The sequence below is a fragment of the Dendropsophus ebraccatus genome, chromosome 5 (assembly GCF_027789765.1).
Source record: "Dendropsophus ebraccatus isolate aDenEbr1 chromosome 5, aDenEbr1.pat, whole genome shotgun sequence".
NCBI classification, from domain to species: Eukaryota; Metazoa; Chordata; class Amphibia; order Anura; family Hylidae; genus Dendropsophus; species Dendropsophus ebraccatus.
This window is the reverse complement of record NC_091458.1, coordinates 104,038,566-104,060,917: the sequence shown is the minus strand read 5'-3', so window position 1 is coordinate 104,060,917 and position 22,352 is coordinate 104,038,566. Positions and strand designations below refer to the sequence as shown.

Genomic DNA, 22,352 nt, shown 5'->3' with positions numbered 1-22,352 from the left:
ATTACATCCAGCCCCAGCTCTTACACTACCACCTGTAACGCACGCCCATATACACTACATATACATTACATCCTGGCCCAGCCCTTACACTACTACCTGTGAAGCACGCCCATATACACTACATATACATTACATCCTGACCCAGCCCTTACACTACCACCTGTGAAGCACGCCCATATACACTACATATACATTACATCCTGACCCAGCCCTTACACTACCACCTGTGAAGCACGCCCATATACAACATATACATTACATCCTGCCCCAGCCCTTACACTACCACCTGTGCAGCACGCCCATACACTACATATACATTACATCCAGCCCCAGCCCTTACAATACCACCTGTGCAGCACGCCCATATACACTACATATACATTACATCCTGACCCAGCCCTTACACTACCACCTGTGCAGCACGCCCATATACAACATATACATTACATCCTGCCCCAGCCCTTACACTACTACCTGTGAAGCATGCCCATACACTACATATACATTACATCCTGACCCAGCCCTTACACTACTACCTGTGAAGCACGCCCATATACACTACATATACATTACATCCTGACCCAGCCCTTACACTACCACCTGTGAAGCACGCCCATATACACTACATATACATTACATCCTGACCCAGCCCTTACACTACCACCTGTGAAGCACGCCCATATACACTACATATACATTACATCCTGACCCAGCCCTTACACTACCACCTGTGAAGCACGCCCATATACAACATATACATTACATCCTGCCCCAGCCCTTACACTACCACCTGTGCAGCACGCCCATACACTACATATACATTACATCCAGCCCCAGCCCTTACAATACCACCTGTGCAGCACGCCCATATACACTACATATACATTACATCCAGACCCAGCCCTTACACTACCACCTGTGCAGCACGCCCATATACAACATATACATTACATCCTGCCCCAGCCCTTACACTACTACCTGTGAAGCATGCCCATACACTACATATACATTACATCCTGCCCTTACACTACCACCTGTGCAGCACGCCCATATACACTACATATACATTACATCCAGACCCAGCCCTTACACTACTACCTGTGAAGCACGCCCATATACACTACATATACATTACATCCTGACCCAGCCCTTACACTACCACCTGTGAAGCACGCCCATATACACTACATATACATTACATCCTGACCCAGCCCTTACACTACCACCTGTGAAGCACGCCCATATACACTACATATACATTACATCCTGCCCCAGCCCTTACACTACCACCTGTGAAGCACGCCCATACAGAATACACAGTATACCCTGACCCCAGCGCTCCCATCCACTGATACCTAACAGGTGTCTGCAGTTCCTCTGTTTCACCAGCAGGGGGTCACGTGGCCGCTGCACATAGCCCGGTGTGTGACACAGGGAGCTGCTGGCCCCGCCCGCTCCCGGACTCTGAGCTCTGCTGTATCGTCCTGCAGCGCACACACACAGTCCCTGCCGGACAGGGAAGGTCTCCGCGGGCACGGTGCCCACCCTGCTGCCCGTCATCCTGCCTGTGCTCGTCCTGCTGCTATGTACCTGTGTGCAGTGTGACCCGGAGTCTGCCCCGTACTACTCAGCCTGACACCTCCAGCAGTAAGGTAAGGGAGCTTATACCTGTAGATGCTTCAGCATTGTACACTGCTCTGTCCTGCCCACAGAAATGCCCCAGGAAGGTAGAGGGTATATAGCCGATTATCTCTAAGCAGATAGGGAACAATCACATGGAGCTAAGGCCAGCTGGCAAGGTAGTAAGCAGCTTTTACTTTGTGCCCCTGGTGATGCTGACTAATGCCAGCGAGTGTATGCCAGCTGTCCCCTGGGCTAGTGTATGCCAGCTCTCACCTGGGCTAGTGTATGCCAGCTGTCACCTGGGCTAGTGTATGCCAGCTCTCACCTGGGCTAGTGTATGCCAGCTCTCACCTGGGCTAGTGTATACCAGCTCTCACCTGGGCTACAGTATGCCAGCTCTCACCTGGGCTACAGTATACCAGCTCTCACCTGGGCTAGAGTATGCCAGCTCTCACCTGGGCTAGTGTATGCCAGCTCTCACCTGGGCTAGTGTATGCCAGCTCTCACCTGGGCTAGAGTATGCCAGCTCTCACCTGGGCTAGAGTATGCCAGCTCTCACCTGGGCTAGTGTATACCAGATCTCACCTGGGCTAGAGTATGCCAGCTCTCACCTGGGCTAGTGTATACCAGCTCTCACCTGGGCTAGAGTATGCCAGCTCTCACCTGGGCTAGAGTATACCAGCTCTCACCTGGGCTAGAGTATGCCAGCTCTCACCTGGGCTAGTGTATGCCAGCTCTCACCTGGGGGCCATCGCTGTGTCGCTATGTACTGTACATTGCACTTTCTCTGGTAGCTGTCCCCTCGGCTAGTGTATACCAGATCTCACCTGAGCTAGTGTATACCAGCTCTCACCTAGGTGCCATCGCTGTGTAGCTATGTACATTACACTCTATTTGGTCTAGTGCTTGTGTAGCTGTCCCCTGGGCTAGTGTATACCAGATCTCACCTGGGCTAGTGTATACCAGCTCTCACCTAGGTGCCATTGCTGTGTTGCTATGTACTGTACATTGCACTTTCTCTGGTAGCTGTCCCCTGGGCTAGTGTATACCAGCTCTCACCTAGGTGCCATTGCTGTGTTGCTATGTACTGTACATTGCACTTTCTCTGGTAGCTGTCCCCTGGGCTAGTTATGCCAGCTCTCACCTGGGCTAGTGTATACCAGCTCTCACCTGGGCTAGTGTATACCAGCTCTCACCTGGGCTAGTGTATACCAGCTCTCACCTGGGCTAGTGTATACCAGCTCTCACCTAGGGGCCATCGCTGTGTCGCTATGTACTGTACATTGCACTTTCTCTGGTAGCTGTCCCCTCGGCTAGTGTATACCAGATCTCACCTGGCCTAGTGTATACCAGATCTCACCTGGCCTAGTGTATACCATATCTCACCTAGGTGCCATCCCTGTGTAGCTATGTACATTGCACTTTCTCTGGTAGCTGTCCCCTCGGCTAGTGTATACCAGATCTCACCTGGGCTAGTGTATACCAGATCTCACCTGGGCTAGTGTATACCAGATCTCACCTAGGTGCCATCGCTGTGTAGCTATGTACATTACACTTTCTTTGGTCTAGTGCTTGTGTAGCTGTCCCCTGGGCTAGTGTATACCAGATCTCACCTGGGCTAGTGTATACCAACTCTCACCTAGGGGCCATCGCTGTGTTGCTATGTACTGTACATTGCACTTTCTCTGGTAGCTGTCCCCTCGGCTAGTGTATACCAGATCTCACCTGGCCTAGTGTATACCAGATCTCACCTGGCCTAGTGTATACCATATCTCACCTAGGTGCCATCCCTGTGTAGCTATGTACATTGCACTTTCTCTGGTAGCTGTCCCCTCGGCTAGTGTATACCAGATCTCACCTGGGCTAGTGTATACCAGATCTCACCTGGGCTAGTGTATACCAGATCTCACCTAGGTGCCATCGCTGTGTAGCTATGTACATTACACTTTCTTTGGTCTAGTGCTTGTGTAGCTGTCCCCTGGGCTAGTGTATACCAGATCTCACCTGGGCTAGTGTATACCAACTCTCACCTAGGGGCCATCGCTGTGTTGCTATGTACTGTACATTGCACTTTCTCTGGTAGCTGTCCCCTGGGCTAGTGTATACCAGATCTCACCTGGGCTAGTCTATACCAGATCTCACCTGGGCTAGTGTATACCAACTCTCAACTAGGTGCCATCGCTGTGTTGCTATGTACTGTACATTGCACTTTCTCTGGTAGCTGTCCCCTGGGCTAGTGTATACCAGATCTCACCTGGGCTAGTGTATACCAGATCTCACCTGGGCTAGTGTATACCAGATCTCGCTTCGGTGCCATCCCTGTGTAGCTATGTACATTGCATTTTCTCTGGTAGCTGTCCTTGGGCTAGTGTATACCAGCTCTCACCTGGGCTAGTGTATACCAGCTCTCACCTGGGCTACAGTATGCCAGCTCTCACCTGGGCTAGTGTATACCAGATCTCACCTGGGCTAGTGTATACCAGATCTCGCCTCGGTGCCATCCCTGTGTAGCTATGTACATTGCATTTTCTCTGGTAGCTGTCCCCTGGGCTAGTGTATACCAGCTCTCACCTGGGCTAGTGTATACCAGCTCTCACCTGGGCTAGTGTATACCAGCTCTCACCTGGGCTAGTGTATACCAGCTCTCACCTGGGCTAGTGTATACCAGATCTCACCTCGGCTAGTGTATACCAGATCTCGCCTCGGTGCCATCCCTGTGTAGCTATGTATGTTGCACTTTCTCTGGTCTAGCCATCAGGTGGGCTGTATTCAGCATCTGCCTTCCTGCTGGGTAAATCCTGATACCACCATGGCATGTGTTACAGTACTGGACTACAGATAAAGTTATTTCTGAAGATCCCACTGAATATTAAGCAGCAGGTTGAATCCCTCTTCTTAGTTCTACACTGCCTTTTCCTGGGTCCATTGACTGCTATGGAAATAGTTATGGGGGTTTTAGCAGGTTGCTAACAATAGACTGTGCACCTAATAATTCCCGCAGATATGTATTATGGTAAAAGTATACAGCTATGATTAAACTTCCAGGAAATCTTTAAAGAATGATGAGAAGACCTACCACATCCAGTGTAGTTCAGCAATCGTTTTGTAGAACTTATTGATGGTGTATATTGCAAAGATCCTATAGGGAGACCTCACAATTTCCATGTACTGCTTTTCTGGGCAAAAGTTTTCATCTGTCTGAAACCTCAGCACTGTACAGCACCGTACAGCGCCACTGCCATAAAGAGCGAGTCCCAGTATATATGGAACGCTGTACCTTGGCTGTCTGCTCCTATGGTTGTTTCCTTATAATTACTGTGCAATTTATTTATTATTATTATTATTATTTATTTTATTTATTATTTATTTATTTTATTTTATTTATTTATTTATATATTTTTATTTATTTATTTTTTCAAAAGAACCAGAAAAGAGCGGGTGACTTTAATGAAGAGTATGCAGTTACTTGTAGATGGTGTACAATGGTCATCATTCTGCGTCATCCCTCTGTAGTTGTCTGTACTACATAGGCACACATATACATATAGCCACATGTCATTGCAGGACTCTGCTTTCTTTAGGTGTTGTTCTTGTCGACAGATTTATCATCATTTGTATTGATTTAGGGTTAAGCTGTTTCAGTAACCACGATAATGTATTATGGGATATGGAACGCCAGCCAAGCAGGAAACAATACACCTTTGACGTTCCTCTCAATAGTGTCTGGGTTTCGTTGGAGACTTTGGTCATTGTTTGTAAATCTTTAGCACTTGGTGCAGGCCTTGCATTTTCAAGTGAGCTAAAGTTTCACATTGCTGTGGGTTTCTGGGAATGGTAATAACTACAGTAGTTAAAGGGGTTGTCCAGCAAAAATCTTTTTCTTTCAAATCAACTGGTGTCAGAAAGTTATATAGATTTGTAATTTACTTCTATAAAAAAATCTTAATCTCTTCCCATACTTATTAGCGGCTGTATGTCATGCAGGAAATGTATTATTTTCAGTCTGACACACTGCTCTCTGCTGACATCTCTGGCGGAGACAGGAACTCTGTCTCAGTTTTATATGAATCCCCATAGAAAACTTCTCCTGCTCTGGACAGTTCCTGTCTCGGCCAGAGATGTCAGCAGAGAGCATTGTGTCAGACTGAAAATAAAACAACACTTCCTGCATGACATATAGTAGCTAATAAGTATGGGAAGACTTGATATTTTTTAATAGAAGTAAATTACAAATCTATATAACTTTCTGATATCAGTTGATTTGAAAGAAAAAGATTTTTGCTGGATAACCCCTTTATGGCACCCTTAAATCAGAAATATGTATGGCGGGATTCCCTGGAATAGTACTGAATCTGCATGTAATGCTTCACTATGTAAGGATTTAGGAATCTTAATCAATTTTATGTTTAAAGTTTTTAGCTGTGTATGGAAGGTGTTTGCTGCAGCCTGCAGATGATTGAGAAACAGTAAACTCTATTGGTGGTAGTTTTGTGGTGTTGTGTCCATGAGCTTAAAGGGATAATTCTGGAAAAAAATGTTTTAAAATCAACTGGAGTCAGAAAGTTATATAGATTTGTCATTTACTACTTAAAAATCTGAAGTATTTCATTACTTATCAGCTGCTGTATGCCCTGCAGGAAGTGGTGTATTGTTACCAGTATGACACATGCCACCTCTGTCTGTGAATGGAAATGTCCAAAGCAGTAGCTAATCCCAATAGTAAACCTCTCCTCTACTGCTCTGGACAGTTCCTATTACAGACAGAGTTGGCAGCAGAGAGCACTGGTAAATCAGACTGGTGTCAGACTGGTAACAATACACCACTTCCTGCAGCAGCTGATAAGTATGGGAATTCTTGAGATTTTGACATAGAAGTAAATTACAAATCTGTATAACTTTTTGACCCCAGTTGATCTGAAAGAAAAAAATATTTGCCCAGAGTAATCCTTTAACAGATAACCACAGCTTTTTAAATCACCTTTCATAAGTAGTATGTGCTTTTCATGGAAACAATTTCAAGAACTTTTTATTTCAACTGTTTCTTGTTTTAAATGGTTTCTTGTAAACAGTTTTGCTGTTGTTTTTGCAATGTGGCAATGGGACAGAACTGTTACCCACTCTAACCCGGGTGCGTTTACACAGAGATTTATCCGACAGATTTTTTAAGCCAAAGCCAGGAACAGACTATAAATAGAGAAGAGGTCATAAAGGAAAGTCTGAGATTTCTCCTCTTTTTAAATTCATTCCTGGCTTTGGCTTCAAAAATCTGTCATAGGCCAATATAACACCAATGTAATGCAGCTACATTCCAGCGGCCCGGCCATGGATGTGATGACCTAAACTGAAATCTATGATCATGACATTGGACCAGGATTTGCTGGTGTGAAATTGGGCTATGAACCCTATTTTGCTGAACAACAATCATACATTATGTAACCAATCTACATCTCCATTATGTCTGGACATAACAAGGCCCTGTTATGGAAAAGAACAGTTTAGTTTTTGTAGTTTGAAACAAATGTATTATAAAAATCTAATGAACCAACAGAACTCTGCAAATCCAGTATATGGCTATGTTCACACAACGTCAAAAATAGAGAAAAGGCAGCCGATTTTGATATTTAAAAAGACGTCCGTTATTGCCGCAATTTAACTGACTGCAATGCAGTGCATTGAAGTCAATGAAAAGACGGACGTCCAATGCACACAATGTATTGAATAATGAATGTTTTTTGCCGCGGACATGAAAATAATGAACATGATTGATATTTTTGGACGTCTATTGCAAACAGCGGACGTTTTTTTATTAGTTGTTAACACACAGTTTTTCTTTTGTCTCCGTTCTTTCTCCGTTTTTACAATTAAATTCAATGGACTTTTTAATTAAGCCGCACCCAAAGTCCATTTAGTAACCCAAACTAGAATAATGTACAAACACCAGTCATTGCACTAAGGGAAGGCTAGACAGCTAAATGATGTCCGTTATTTTAGACTCAAAATGACGGACGTCATTTTAAACGGAGCTGAAAAAACGTTGTGTGAACATAGCCTATCTCTGTTATTTACCCACCTTTACCCATTCCTATCTTCTACATAGAAAATTATTTTTCAGGGTGAGTTCAGGTACAGCAGGTGCTTCGATGCAGGCAATGTGGATTTTGCACAGATTTTAACCTTTAAAACAGGTAATCCATCACAAATCTACTCCACAATACGAGGCAAACGTGCAACATAATTGCAGTATCTGGAATTTGAAAACCCCATTTACAAGCATTATACTATACTTTGTTGCAGATAGCCTTAGTCAGCTTTTTCTTAAAAAAAATACATGTTGGCAAAGCACTTTTTGGGAACAGGATACCTTTGAGTCGTCTCTGCTGCTTGTGATGTGCTTTTTCTCTAAAGAGAAAAAGACATATGGTCACACATCCACAGACTAACATTAGGAGTTATAGTATACATTTTTATTAAAGTATATAGGTCCATATACCTGATTAATGTGGGTACCTAACCTAAATGAGATATCACCACAACACCAATATAGATAGTGACCCCCGTGGTCCAGCAAGGAAAAAAAAATAACGAAAACTGTTTTGTCTGAAAAATGAAGCTCCAGAAGTATTTATAACTTATAATAAACTTAGACTGGACTTGAGTCTGGGTTTCAGAGTCCAGAAAGTTAATGACCCCCTGTTTCCTAGCATTCCGCAAGATTCTTGTGTAGAGATTTTCAGTATACCAGAGACATATTATACTGTTCATTGGTTTGTTTATAAACAAGCTGGGATGGTATTAGATAGGCAGACTGCTGCATGATGCCAACCAACAAGGAATTATTTCACCTGTTAGAACAAACAAGCATTTACATTCATTGGCTGGGTCTATTACACAGGGCTGTATTAGCCTAAACAATCGTTGTCTTGGGTATTAGGGCCCTGGTGTGAATTTGTGGCCATCTATGGCCTTTTATTAATATGTGCCATCTGTATGTGCTTCTGGCATGTACAGATTGGCTGTTGTGGTCGATACTTGACTGCATTTTATATTGAAAGGGGGGGGGGGGAGTGGGGGTATATCCCAAAAATTAGATCCCAGTTTATGTAAGAGTTATGGCTGAATAGTTATTCTGCCTATAGTTTTCATATATTTATCTACAGTTTAAGGCCACTTTCACACAACATATTTTTTCAATAAATAACGGCCAATGTTACAGTTTGCAACACCAGCCGCTATTTATTGAAAATGTAAAATGACATTGTGTTCTATGGAATCCCGCCTGGAGTGTATATACACGGAGACCACAGTGAAAACTGACATGTGAATTTTGTGCGGCCGCACAAGACTGAAAGAGCAGACAATGTAAAGAGCGCCCCCAGCTGCATTTTACATTGTCGGCTTTGGTTAATTGGAACACGGGCACACCCGAATGTGTCCACATTCTAATTCAAAAGAAATTAAGTTCATCCGCAGTACTGCAATACTGGCCAGGATGAACTTCACTGACAACGGCCGTGTCACAGAACGGCTGCTGTCTTACAATGTGTGAACGAGGCCTTAGTTGGGAGCTGTAAAGAAAGAAGTATATGGTATGGTAATAACGTTTGGTAATTTGGCAGCAGCCTGGCAATAATGGGAAGTTTGTTTTTAAGAATAATTAAAAGGCAAAAAAGACATGTGGCTTCAGAATAAAGCCATCTAAAGCCAAATAAGTAATTTATATTAAAAGCAATGAACCACTTATATTACAAATGGATCTGGTTTTTTTTGGCATTTTAAGAGAATTGAATGGTTACACTTGCATGGGCAATCTTAATACAAGGATATTTAATGCTTTTCATAAACACACATGCAATCCTTTGAGAAGACTGACTTCACATCGCTTTGATCTATATACCAAGACATACTGCAAATAAAAGGAATTGGGAGAGTCCTGGTTTCCTACAGGTCACTCTCAGGCTACATCCCTGTACACCCCTTTTATACAAGGATTTAAATATTTCCACAGCTGTCCAGTCATTTTATAGCTAATACTTTCTGAATACCCATTCACTTTGTAGACGTGAAATGACTTCAGACATGATTCTAAGGATATTGTTAACCAACATGGAAAAGCTTCAGAATCTAATATTAAATATTTATCTATCTCCATTGTTTCCGTATCATATGAAACTATTGTTTGCTTTCATGGGTTAAAAATAAAGTAGGATTGAGTTTGTGTGGAAAGTGCAGGGTCATACATTGGAAAACGAAGGGCATCCTTATTGCTTTTCCCTCTTTTATGGTTTCCTCAGTTACTACGGGTCACGAACATGTATTTCGCACCTATATTGTTTTGCAATTTTGTTGTAGTTTAGTTACTGTATTATAATTGTGTGATCAGCAAATAAAGGTGTCGTCTAGTCATGTAATATTGGCAGACCTTTGCCTTTTGATAAGTCATTGTCTATAAACGGTCAAATAACGTCCTGTATACACACACCAGCAGTGTAAGCATTAGTCATTGCTGTTATCCGTAGAAACAGTCCATGATAGAGACAGTCTGTCTGAATTTTGCCATCTTAAAGTGCATGATCATTATGTAATTTGTTATTTAGGGATTAAAGTGGTTGTCTTACACTAGAATATTAAATGGCTCAGGCTGGCTTTAAAAAAATATACAGTACTCACATGTTCCCTCTGATCAATGCTTTGTGCATGACATCATATTGACACACAGGAAATACCCACTCAGCTAATTGGTGGCTAAGCAGGGCCACCACTATAGCTATTGACTGTAAAAGTTATTTAGATCAGGAATTCCATTTATTAAGTGTGAATAAGGTCGGGTATATAACCAGACAAGCCAATAGATTTCCCTTCGATAGGTCAAGTGCAGGTGGATATAAGTTGACAAATAATAGTGCTATGGATCACCGCTATGTTAAAAACACTATGTCCTTTAATGCAACGCGTTTCGGCACTCACAGATAAAAACAGGGGCCTTTCTCAAGCATCATTTATTAAGTGTCACTCAACACTACCGGAATTTATTCCTGAGAGAGCGGCAACACATACAAAATTATTTACTCTGGTTCATTACATAAAATATAAAGGGGAACTATCAGCACGTTAGAAGTCCCCATTAGAGCGTTTCGGCTCTATAATAAGGCAGAGCCTTCCTCAGGCTGTTGCCTGAGGAAGGCTCTGCCATATTATAGAGCCGAAACGTGTTGCTTGTAATAAAGCTTAACTGTAATATACCGCCTATGGTTATATACTAAGCGGCATTTGCTACCACTGTGCATGTCACCTGCGCCGGACTCATCCAAGGTCTTCCTGTCCCAGACGGCTACTGCTGGGAAACCCCTACATTATCCTGCATCTCCTGGTTTTACCTCGAGACACCTAGAGCTGGAAGCGGTGAACTTCTCTAAGCCTACAATAGAGTTGTGCCTATGCTTAGCACAACTCGCCCAGGTTAGCATATTGCTGTTCACCTTTTGTAGCCTCTACTAACCTGTGCTTGGATACTACACTAGAAAGCGCCTCGATCTCTCCTTTTGTTTTGTAGTCGCCCCCACAGAGTCATCTATCCCACCCTCTCCATTGATAATCAAGGAGCGGGGGAGGTCTGATGACGCTGTGGGGCCAAGCAGTTCTCCTAACAGCGAAGGCCACGACGCACCCTTGAGGAAGAATTGAGCCCGAAAGCAACCAGCCCAAGACCACGCGCGGAAACCTGTGTCTTATACCCTCGGGCGGAAGGCCGGGTTGTCTAGGATCGGAAACAGCGGGGAGGGGTGTGGAGCCAGAAAGCCGGCGGAGAGATGCTTATGGCAGACCCAAAGTGTCGGGGCAATGGTGGGATGGGAGCCCGCACAGCGGGCAGAGGCCCGCAGCCAGGGTGTGGCCAGCAAAGACAGAGGAGCAATAGGCTTTTCCAGGTCCACCCATAACTTTGTGGAGGAGAGGCGGTGCCAGTCCAGTACTCTGGACAGGTGGGCAACTGCATAATATTGGTAGAAGTTGGGCAGACCAAGGCCTCCTTGTGATTTGGGGCGATACAAAACTGCCTTTGCTAGCCGCGGTTGTTTGTGCGCCCATATGAATTGGGTGAGGAGTGAGGAAAGTTGCCTGCAGTACGACATGGGCACCGCAACTGGGAGGGCCTGAAAGAGATAGAGGAGATGGGGCAGGACATTCATTTTAAAGATAGCACAGTGGCCAAACCAGGAGAAGGTGCCCATGTGCCACCGATGCAGGTCCCTCTCTATAGTCCGAAGAATAGGTGGGAAATTCACCTTGTATATATCAGACGTGGAAGGTGTAAGCTGAACCCCCAGGTACTTGAGGGAGGAGCGGGACCAGCGGAAAGGAAAAGACGCTTCGAGGGAAGAAACCACTTCAGTGGGGAGGGAGATATTGAGTGCCTCAGATTTTTTTAAATTAATTTTGTAGTTAGAGAGGGCTTGGTAACGGGATAGTTAGGAAAAATAAGAGGTCGTCCGCGTAAGCAGCAATTTTGTAGTTAGAGAGGGCTTGGTAACGGGATAGTTAGGAAAAATAAGAGGTCGTCCGCGTAAGCAGCAACTGTGTGTTCCGCTGACCCCACCTGCACCCCCGAGATGTCTGAGTTACGCCTCACATGTCTAAGGAATGGCTCCAAGGTCAGGATAAAGATGAGCGGGGAGAGGGGGCAACCGTGCCGCGTGCCATTAGAGATTGGGAAGGATGCGGAAAGAAGGCCATTAACTGAAACCTGAGCCTAGGGATGGGAAATATAGAGAGCCAATCCACTCCAGCGGGCCAAGTGGGTAATGCTTATGGCTCTAGTGGTATTCCCTTTACCCTTTAAATGTTTTATGCGTATAAGGCATATTTTTATATATTCCTTTAAAACTTTTTAGCCATATTCCACCGCACCTATCTCCAGCCCCCCTAGCCTGTATGCAGGACTGACTGAAACAGCATATCTAACACTGTTAGGCCATGTTCACATTCAGTAAAACACCGGCCGCATCACAGAACGGACGGTGTTTGAGAAGATCATCTTCATTTCTTCTGCATTTGGAATTCTCAGCTGCACACAATGGAGCTTGCGGACGGAACTGACAGGTTCTTTGCGGCTGCTATTCAATGAATAGCGGCTGCAGAAAACTGACATGTCCGTTTTTTTGGGGCCACTATTGATCCCCGCCGGAGTGTATACTATGTGTATACACTCCGGACGGGATTCCCTCAGCCTGCAGCACAATGTAAGTTCTGTATTAATCATTAATCATGTACAACAACATCCGTGATTAATACAGAACTTACGTTGTGTGAACATAGCCTGATACTGTAAGACAGCTACTTTGTTGCAAAATCAGCACCACCCCTGTCCCCAGGTTGTGTGTGGTAGTACAATTCAGCTCTATTCACTTAATTGCAAAACCACACCCAAACTGAAGACAGGGGAGGTGCTATTTTTGGAAGACAGTGGCCATGTGATTGTAAGCCTGGTAACCCCTTTAATTACCTGAATAAAAGGTGAAAGATTTTAAGTTTGTTTGAGACATATAGATAGGAAAATATAAAATATAAATAAAGGTAACAGCACTCTATCATACACTTTTTGCTCCACATGTGTGCTCAGTATGGTGAAGATCTCTCTCATAGATTCCTCTCTGAGTAGATTGAAATGTTCCAAAATGGCCGTACTGGTGTGACTGATGCAGAATGCTCAATTAAGTTTTCTGATGGCATTAAAAAATTCAAATGACTTTGGGAAAAATGCATCGCAAAGGAAGGTGGCTATGTACAAAAGTGGTATAATTAGAAATTCTTAATAAATAGAGTTACAAAAAGGTAAGGAAACTTTGTGAAGACCCCTCATATTTACGCCTGATCTCTGCTCTGCAGGCTTCATCTCTAATGTTCAGTTGACCGTGAGCTACTGTGTGGAGCCTAATGTCTATAGCTCCTATACACAGCACATACAGAAGCGCAGATCCTGCCCTTCCATGTTTTCTAAAAACATCCTAAAAAGCAGAAGCATGGAGCACATAATAGAGGAGTAAAAATGAGATTGGTATACAGATGTTGCTCAGGGAGCAGAAGATGGCTGAAGCCTTCTGCTCTCCAGCGCTTACTTCCAGTCATTTCATGTTGTGGAAGTAAGCCTTCCGAGACGTGGAGGGCGGGTCTAAGGGTCCTATTCCACAGGGCAGCAGCTTCGGAGCAGCCTGTCTGAACTGACAGACCGCTCAGCCAATCACTGGCCGCGGCAGTCCCGGACAGGGATTGGCTGAGCAGTCTGTCAGCTCAGACAGGCTGCTCCGAAGCTGGAGCGCGTGGGACTGGGAGAAGGAGCGCAGAAGACCTGCAGCCTGGATATGTATAGTATTGTGTTCTTAGATCGTTGGTCGCCCGCTGCGCACTGCTATTCCACGTAGCGATGCGAGGGTGGCGACATGATTTTAGGTTTGAACCTAAATGAACGATCAGCCGATGACACGTTCATCGGCTGATCGTTCTCTCTATTTCACGGAGCAATAATTGGCCGAATCAGGCTGTTTCGGCCGATTATAGCTCCGTGGAATAGGCCCCTGAGTCCTGATCATCACGTGAGGGTGAAACTATGCCTGTGTGTAATGTCCAATAGCTGCACAGTGTCTAAGATATTGCAGCAACACCAAGCCCACACACAATAATCAGAACTTAGCCCCATCCCTCCATGTTTCTGAAGGGAGGACTAAAATACTTTTCAGCACCAGGAACCAGAAGGCATTAGATGTCTTCTGCTCCCCGGACAACCCCTTTAAGTTTATAGGTCTAAGGCCACAACCACACATTGTGTTTTTTTTAACAGTTTGATGCCCATTTTTTTGGACAGCCGTCATTTTGTGTCTAAATAATGGCCATTATTTGGCCCTGAAATTACAGCCATCTAAAAGGGCCAAATTAAATATTGTATGGTCGTGGCTGAAAAGTGTCATTTTGACAGATCTCAGGCCAACCATCTGCATACAAGGTAGAGTGTAAGGTGAACATGCCTATGGCATACCACTTGTGTAGGTGCAAACATAGGAAGAATTGTTGGCAAAATATCCTAGGGAAACATTAACAGTCCTATATGGGACCAGATCCTGGTAGGAAAGCACAATGGGGGAAATTCATTGTCTAACGTAGATGGCAGATATTTGCATAATTTATGCAAAACTGCTTGTTTTGCACATATTGGCCCTGCTAGCCCACTGCATGTGCACAGGGAGGCGGTGGTGTGCGTGGGATGAATGTAGAGGAGTGTACTTCTACATAAATCCTGTGAGCCTGCGCACTGGCGGGGGGATTTTTAAAACCAGTGTAGGAGATGTTGGTCTTATTAACCCTCTCCCCTAATGTATACTTAATCCATTGTCATTTTGAGTTGATCACATATGATTGCCTAGCAGGTCAGTGAATTATAGTTTTTATATAGGACTGAGATTATTCTATGCTTATACAGTGATGTGGCCCCCTGGAGGTTCAACTGTACGTTGTTTTTAAACAGGCATGAGATCCAATGTGAAACTTTCTATCTATGCCGTATATTGTGCTATAAAACTAACAATCTGGAATGGCTAGCTGAAACCAGTTGACATCATATATTTATTACATTCATAAACGTGGATACAAATTATTCTCAGTACATTATAAGTGATACACTTATAACGTCACACAGAAATTAATTCTATAAGGTCAACTCTCCAGTCTTCCCAATAGGATTGTGCATTGTATAATATTTCCATGCATGTTCAGGCTTAGTTGCGCTTGTACTCTGTGTTTCGTAGGCTGGTCCTTACTGATTCTGGCTGTAAGTGTGTTTAGTGTAATGTAAGCAAATTACGCTCGGTCAGATTATCCCCTGGAAACTAAATCTGTTGTCAATTTGTGGCAGCTGGTTTTCTGCTGAGTTATCACATCATCCAATTTGGATAAAGTTACTTACCCCTAAAAGACAGGTGTCAAACCTGCAGCCCCCAAGCTGTTGCAAAATTACAATTCCCATTATGCCTGGAGAGCCAGAGCTTTGGTTAGAATGTGGGTTATAAAGAGCAAGACAATATTAGACTGAATGTGGTATCATGATCTAGGTATTCTATTAAAGGGAAACTAACTAGAAGAATCTAACCTGCTGATATGTCCCTATAGTGCATGGGGCGCTAAGGATGAAAGTAAATTTTGCAGCAGTTTATTCATTGCTAACTAAGCGTTTGGCACTTGGTGCAGTTGCTCCGCCCCCAGTGCACCAAAACACCTCATTAGCATATTGAATAAACTGCTACCACCATGAAAATGTTGCAGAGGATCAAGGTAAAACTATTCCATTCATCCTCAGAGCCCTGTGTGCTATAGGGATAGTTTCCCTTTAAGATAGTTCTGGGAGTTCCTAGAGAACTTTACTTTATCTATATCTAGAGTTTAAAAGCTTTGATTTGTCTGTGTGATGTTTTTTTTAAGTGACAGAAACACGTTAAAGTTTTTTGGGCTTTTTTTTTTTATTGATCGCCTATACTGAGTGTCTTTTAAAGAGAACCTAGCATTTAAACAAACTTTTGACATATTATAGCAACATGTCAGAGGTTTTTTATTGGTGAGGGTTCAGGTGCTGAGACCCCACCAATTGCTAAAACAAAAAGGAAAGACACGCTCAGCAGCGCACTCTCTGCCCCTTCATCTCTGCCCTCGCTGCCAAAGTATAGGTGGACAGAATTATAATGGAGCCCTATGGAACTTCTGTTAGACGTAATTGCTGGAAGTTCCATAGACTCCATTATAATAATCCACTGCTACTTTAGCACTGAGAGTTGAGATGAAGGGGCAGAGAGCACGCTACTGAGCACATCTGCCCTCCTGTTTTAGCAATCGTGGGGGTCTCAGCACCCAGACTCCCAAAAAGTACCAACCTCTGACATGTTGCTATGACATATCAGAAGTTTGTTTTAATGATAGGTACCCTTTAAGGGGTATTCCTAGTTCAGTTGTAATTTTTATTTAAAAATCTGCTCAACCGAGGGGGAAATTTTAAAAAAATATATACTTACCTTGCTTCCCCCACCACTGTTGTATTTGTGGAGCTGGTCCCATTGCACAGCACTTCTAGTGTTTGGATCCCTTGCCGATCATTCGGCATGAGAATACATACTTGCAGCTGATTGACATCATGCTGCGATGTATGTAAGTGACAGCCCCCTTAACCCCCTGCTGGCTGGTACATACGTTACCTGCTCCACGCTCTGGCTTACTTCGGGGGCTCCCAGCTGGACCTCCCGCTCAGCCAATCAGTGCCCTGCCCCGCACTGATTGGCTGAGCGGGACGTCCAGATGCTGGGAGCCTCCGAAGCAAGCCACAACGCAGAGCAAGTAATGTATGCTCTGGCCAGCGGGGGTTAAGGGGGCTGTCACTTATGTTCTCCTCGTTACGAGTATGTATTCACTTTGAAAAGGTCAGGCAAGGGATCCGCAGCGGATTTCACTGCAAATTGGCAGCGTAAAATCCGCTGTGGTTCTGGTGTGTGTTTCTACCCTAAGGCTGCGTTCACACTACGTATATTTTAGTCAGTATTGCAACCAAAACCAGGAGTGGATTAAAAACACAGAAAGGATCTGTTCACACAATGTTGAAATTGAGTGGATGACCGCCATATAACAGTAAATAACTGCCATTATTTCAATATAACAGCCGTTGTTCTAAAATAACAGCAAATATTTGCCATTAAATGGCGGCAATCCACTCAATTTCAACATTGTGTGAACAGATCCTTTCTGTGTTTTTAATCCACTCCTGGTTTTGGTTGCAATACTGACTGAAATATACTGACTGAAATATACATATACTGACTGAAATATACGTAGTGTGAACTCAGCTTAATAGAGCATCCACAATAAAACACAATGCTCCCTTGGGATTTTCCTTTGCAGATGTCTATACATGTTTTTTATTCAGTGGTTCTGTGCCAAAAAAATGCCAAATGGACTTGTTTCCCTCTAGGGCCACATCTAACGCCCACACAGAAATGTACATGTTTCATTTGCACATGTTGTCAAATATTTGGTTTCCTGTTCCTCAGAGCGAAGAATTTGCATGACACCTCAGTTCTTTATGTGGATTTAAAAACTCAGTGTGAACATACCCTCAGAGTCCTGGTTGCAGAAACCCCAAATAATGATAGCACTATGTCATAACCTATATTGATGGGGAAAAAACCTTCTCAAGGAACTTTAGAGCTTCACTCTTTATAGCTAAAAACAATTCACTCCAAGCATTGTTGCACAGGCTGAAAACTGCTTAGTGTAGCATCCCGTGTAATACCTCTCATTTCCTCTCCCTTGACTTGATTCAATAAAGGATTGGTAAGGGCAGGTTATGGATTCATAGCATGCAGGTGTTTCGGGCATATTACACGCTGTTTTGTGTTGTTTGAGCTCTAATTACACAATGGGTGTGGATCTCACTGCCTGATGTGTCATAATGTTTCCTCCGTCCTGTTAACACGTCAGTGCCACTGAATACAAAAAATACAAGAACAGTGAGTGACCTGCTTTCTTGCATTGCAGCTGTTATGAGGAATGAAACAGTATCATAAGGAAGGACACCCTGGGCAGATGTATCAGTTTTATTACATTGTACTGCTAGTGTGGAGTAAAAACAATCCTGTCTTATGAAAGGAAATCTGAATCATTGTAGGAAACAAAAGTTATCCACCTTTCTAATGCACTTTAGGGGTTATCCAGCGCTACAAAAACATGGCCACTTTCCCCCTACTGTTGTCTCCAGTTTGGGTGGGGAGACAACAGTAGGGGGAAAAGTGGCCATGTTTTTGTAGCGCAGGATAACCCCTTTAAGGATCACTGCATACAGTGAAATGTGTTGCTGTGTTTGATAGAGCAAGGGGCCATTGGCTCCTGGTCCTGCCAATCACTTTTCTGGCCATTATGGCAGCATTATGTCTCCGGGCACTCTCCCCCGTTCAGTTTTGTGAAGAGCCAGAAGAAAGAAGAAGACGGAGGGGAGCACCTCTGCAGCTGTGCATGGCTATGGCTTTTTTTTCCCTGATCCATTTTTATGGTCAGGAAATACTGATGGTTTCCTGAAGCCTCCTGAAAGTCTTCCTGATCAGTGTTTCCTGAAGGTAAAAAAACGGCAACGGACGTGTGCAGTAGGCCTTAATGTAAGGACATGGAAACGTTCTTATGGACAGTTTAAAGGGGTATTCCCCCCAAGAGCTAAAAAAAAATGAAATGCTCCCAAACCTAGCCGGTCTTACTCAGCAAGTCCCCCTGAGTATTTTGAGCCGTCTCCCATCTTTCTAGCTGCTGCCGTTCTCAAGTTACAAGTTTTTCTAAAAGCCGATCTATATCCAAGATAGGAAACTACATTTCCCATCATGCAATGCTTATGCCTGATGATGGTGAAGTAGCAGAGCTGAGACAATGAAGGAGATGACAGTGTAGCAGAGCTGATTTGGGGATGACGGCGTAGCAGAGCTGAGTTGGCGGTGACCGCGTAGCAGAGCTGAGTTGGCGGTGACGGCGTAGCAGAGCTGAGTTGGCGGTGACGGCGTAGCAGAGCTGAGTTGGCGGTGACGGCGTAGCAGAGCTGAGTTGGCGGTGACGGCGTAGCAGAGCTGAGTTGGCGGTGACGGCGTAGCAGAGCTGAGTTGGCGGTGACGGCGTAGCAGAGCTGAGTTGGCGGTGACGAAGTAGCAGAGCTGAGTTGGGGGTGACGGCGTAGCAGAGCTGAGTTGGGGGTGACGGCGTAGCAGAGCTGAGTTGGCGGTGACGGCGTAGCAGAGCTGAGTTGGCGGTGACGGCGTAGCAGAGCTGAGTTGGGGTTGACGGCGTAGCAGAGCTGAGTTGGGGGTGACGGCGTAGCAGAGCTGAGTTGGCGGTGACGGCGTAGCAGAGCTGAGTTGGCGATGACGGCGGCGATTGCGGGGGGCGGAGCTAGCTGCGGGCGATTGCGGGGGCGGAGCTAGCCGCGGGCGATTGCGGGGGGCGGAGCTAGCCGTGGGCTATTGCGGGGGGCCGGAGCTAGCCGTGGGCTATTGTGGGGGGGGGGGGCGGAGCTAGCCGAGGGCGATTGCGGGGGCGGAGCTAGCCGCAGGCGAATGTGGGGGGCGGAGCTAGCCGTGGGCGATCGCCGGGGGATGGGGGGCGGAGATTGCCGAGGGGGGGGTGCTGCGGGATGCCACGGGTGATGGGGGGGCGGTTGGTTGTGGGCCGGGGGGCTGTGTGCTGCGGGTGAGTGCTGGACGGTGCGCCGGGAGGCTCTGGACACGGGGTGAGCTCTGGGCTGGGGGTGACCGGGTGGCTGCTGTTAGAGAGGGATGCAGTCACAGGCTGCGCTGATCACTGTCTCCCTCTCTAACAGCAGCAACAACATCAGTGTTCTCAGTCACTTCACTGTGCTGGGACTGAGGGTCTCGGAGGGTGGGGGCCAGGAGCAGGGAGTGTGTCGGTGTGGACTGAGGTCTGATGATTCTCTGCAATCCGTAGAGGTGAATGCAGCTGGATAACAGCAAAACTGTGCAGAATCCATAATAACTTTATATTGGAAAGATGGAAAGCTACGGGTGGGCAGCGTATTAATGCAAAAATAATTTTGGGGGGGAATACCCCTTTAAGACAAGCTAGAAAATGTCATAGCATGCTTGTTCACAGGCACCTGAACCAATCTAAAAAAAAAAGACTACAAAGCTCCAACAGGTGTTGTGTTCTTTTTATTTTTTTCCTTTATGATCTCTCATCCTCTTTTTAATTTTTTTTCATTGTTTTGTCATCGCTTTTATCACTGTTGTGCTGACATAGCTTCTCTCTGCCCCTCTGCCCTGTTTGGGTATTGGGAGAAATCTATTAATCAAGGCTGTCAGGGGGGATAGAAGCCACTGGGGGCCGTCCTGATAACTTGTGGTTCAGGCAGCATGAAAGTGAATATAGTTTCTCATTAAGTGGCACACACGTGTAGTGGTTATAATCTGCAGACGAGGCGAGAAGCTTTTCAGTTTTTCTCCTGAACAACAGAACAGAAGTCTTTCTCTAGGCCCTTTCTCAGGTTACCCCTCAGGATGGCTGATAACATTTTCAAAAACCATCCATGTCACTCTGGGTCCAAGGGCGGCCACCGCATTCTATAACATACTTCACCTAGCTATTGATCATATGTTTGTATAGCAGCCACTTATATAGAACACCCTGACTACTCCAAGGAGGAGAGGTGTGTACAGAATACGGCTATGTTCACATTATGTGAATGACCGGCCGTTCCGTGACCCCGGCCGGGGTCAGTTATTTGCGGGTCCCCATGGGATCCCGGCCGGAGCGTATACAATGTGTATACGCTCTGGCCGGGATCCTATAGCAGATAAGGCTATATTCACAAGCGCATAAAGTACGGCCGTTGTTGCCGATACTTTTACGTAGTGTGAACATAGCCTAACACTAACGAAGAGAGCTATCCCTTTTACAAAGTCTACAAGTTGTGCCTCTTTAACTTCAGCAACACAGTTCGGCTGGACAATAATTTAATATTTACAATCCTGATTTCTGTTGCCACTTCCACCATTCCTTCTTAGGGTATGTTCACACTATAAAATCGGCGAGGAATTTCAATTCTTTGGGTGAATGGTGGATTAAGCTTGATAAACCCCATTGAATCAATGGGACAGGCAGAATTTCAAGTGGAGTCTGCGATGCAAACGCCGCTTGAAATTCCTTGCTGATTCCGTAGTGTGAACATACCTTTAGCAGGAAGAGAATTAGTATAGATTTCTATAGACTTGTATCTTTCTCTGGTGCAACCTCTTGTAGACACCTATAGGCTCTGCAGTGCAGAAGTTCTAACTCTGCTGCTTTATCTTTGTAGTCATACAGAATGACAGTCCAGAAACACTTTTCCTAAAGTTGTTAACTACCAGAAAAATGGTGACACCATTGAAACAATAGTTCACCAACTGATACTCTTAAAAGTCAGGGTGTGAGCACAGTGGCGTGAGAATTTTACAAATTTGTACATTCAGCTTCTAAGTGTCATCACAATTAAAGATACACAACATCACATTGCAACCCAGTAATGGTGGTGAAAATACATCTTTGCAGCTCAGGTCAACTTCTGTGGTAAACAAAAAAAACAATGGTGCACCACACTGGGATGAGTGTCACAACGTCCTCATATGCACAGACAATCGCTGAGGATATCTTTATGGCATTTCAGACTATAAGAAGAAATTTTACTTTGTTGGTTGCCACCATTTCAGGTTCTGTAACAAATACCAAGAAAAGTAGCACAGCAGGGTGTTCTATGTATGCTCTATATGTAATGTATCTTTTATGAACATACACCATGCATGGAGCACTGGCATTGACACGACAAAAGTTAAGAGACTCCTCAGTCCTTAACTGTGATTGGTAAACTGCAGTAACAAATATATCACACAGTTCTAGCGCTGTATATGTACAGTAGCATCATATGAGTAAAGAATAAAGTTGTACGTTGCTGGATGTTTGTTTCGTGTTCTAGCCTCCAGTGTGACAAGAAAAAAAATATAATCAGACATTCCATTCTGCTTCACGGAGCCCGAAGATCAAATCCCACAGACTTTACCCTGCAGTGGAGTTGGCTTCAGTCTATCTTCACTTTGCCTCAGCTGACCCAAAGGTTTTTATACCACGACAGGTGTTAACATTTGTGATAACTTTTTACTAGATAAAGATGCCTTCTCACATAGAGT

The 22,352-nt window shown here is 44.6% G+C and overlaps 1 protein-coding gene across 1 annotated transcript in view; it reads left to right on the top strand.

The window, feature by feature from the left end:
• Positions 1-1,473: 1,473 nt before the first annotated feature.
• Positions 1,474-22,352, top strand: part of CRACDL (CRACD like) — a 65,648-nt gene continuing 44,769 nt past the window's right edge. Inside the window, exon 1 of the mRNA XM_069970864.1 lies at positions 1,474-1,652. The gene's annotated coding sequence lies outside the window, so the exon portion shown is untranslated. The remainder of the gene's footprint in view (positions 1,653-22,352) is intronic.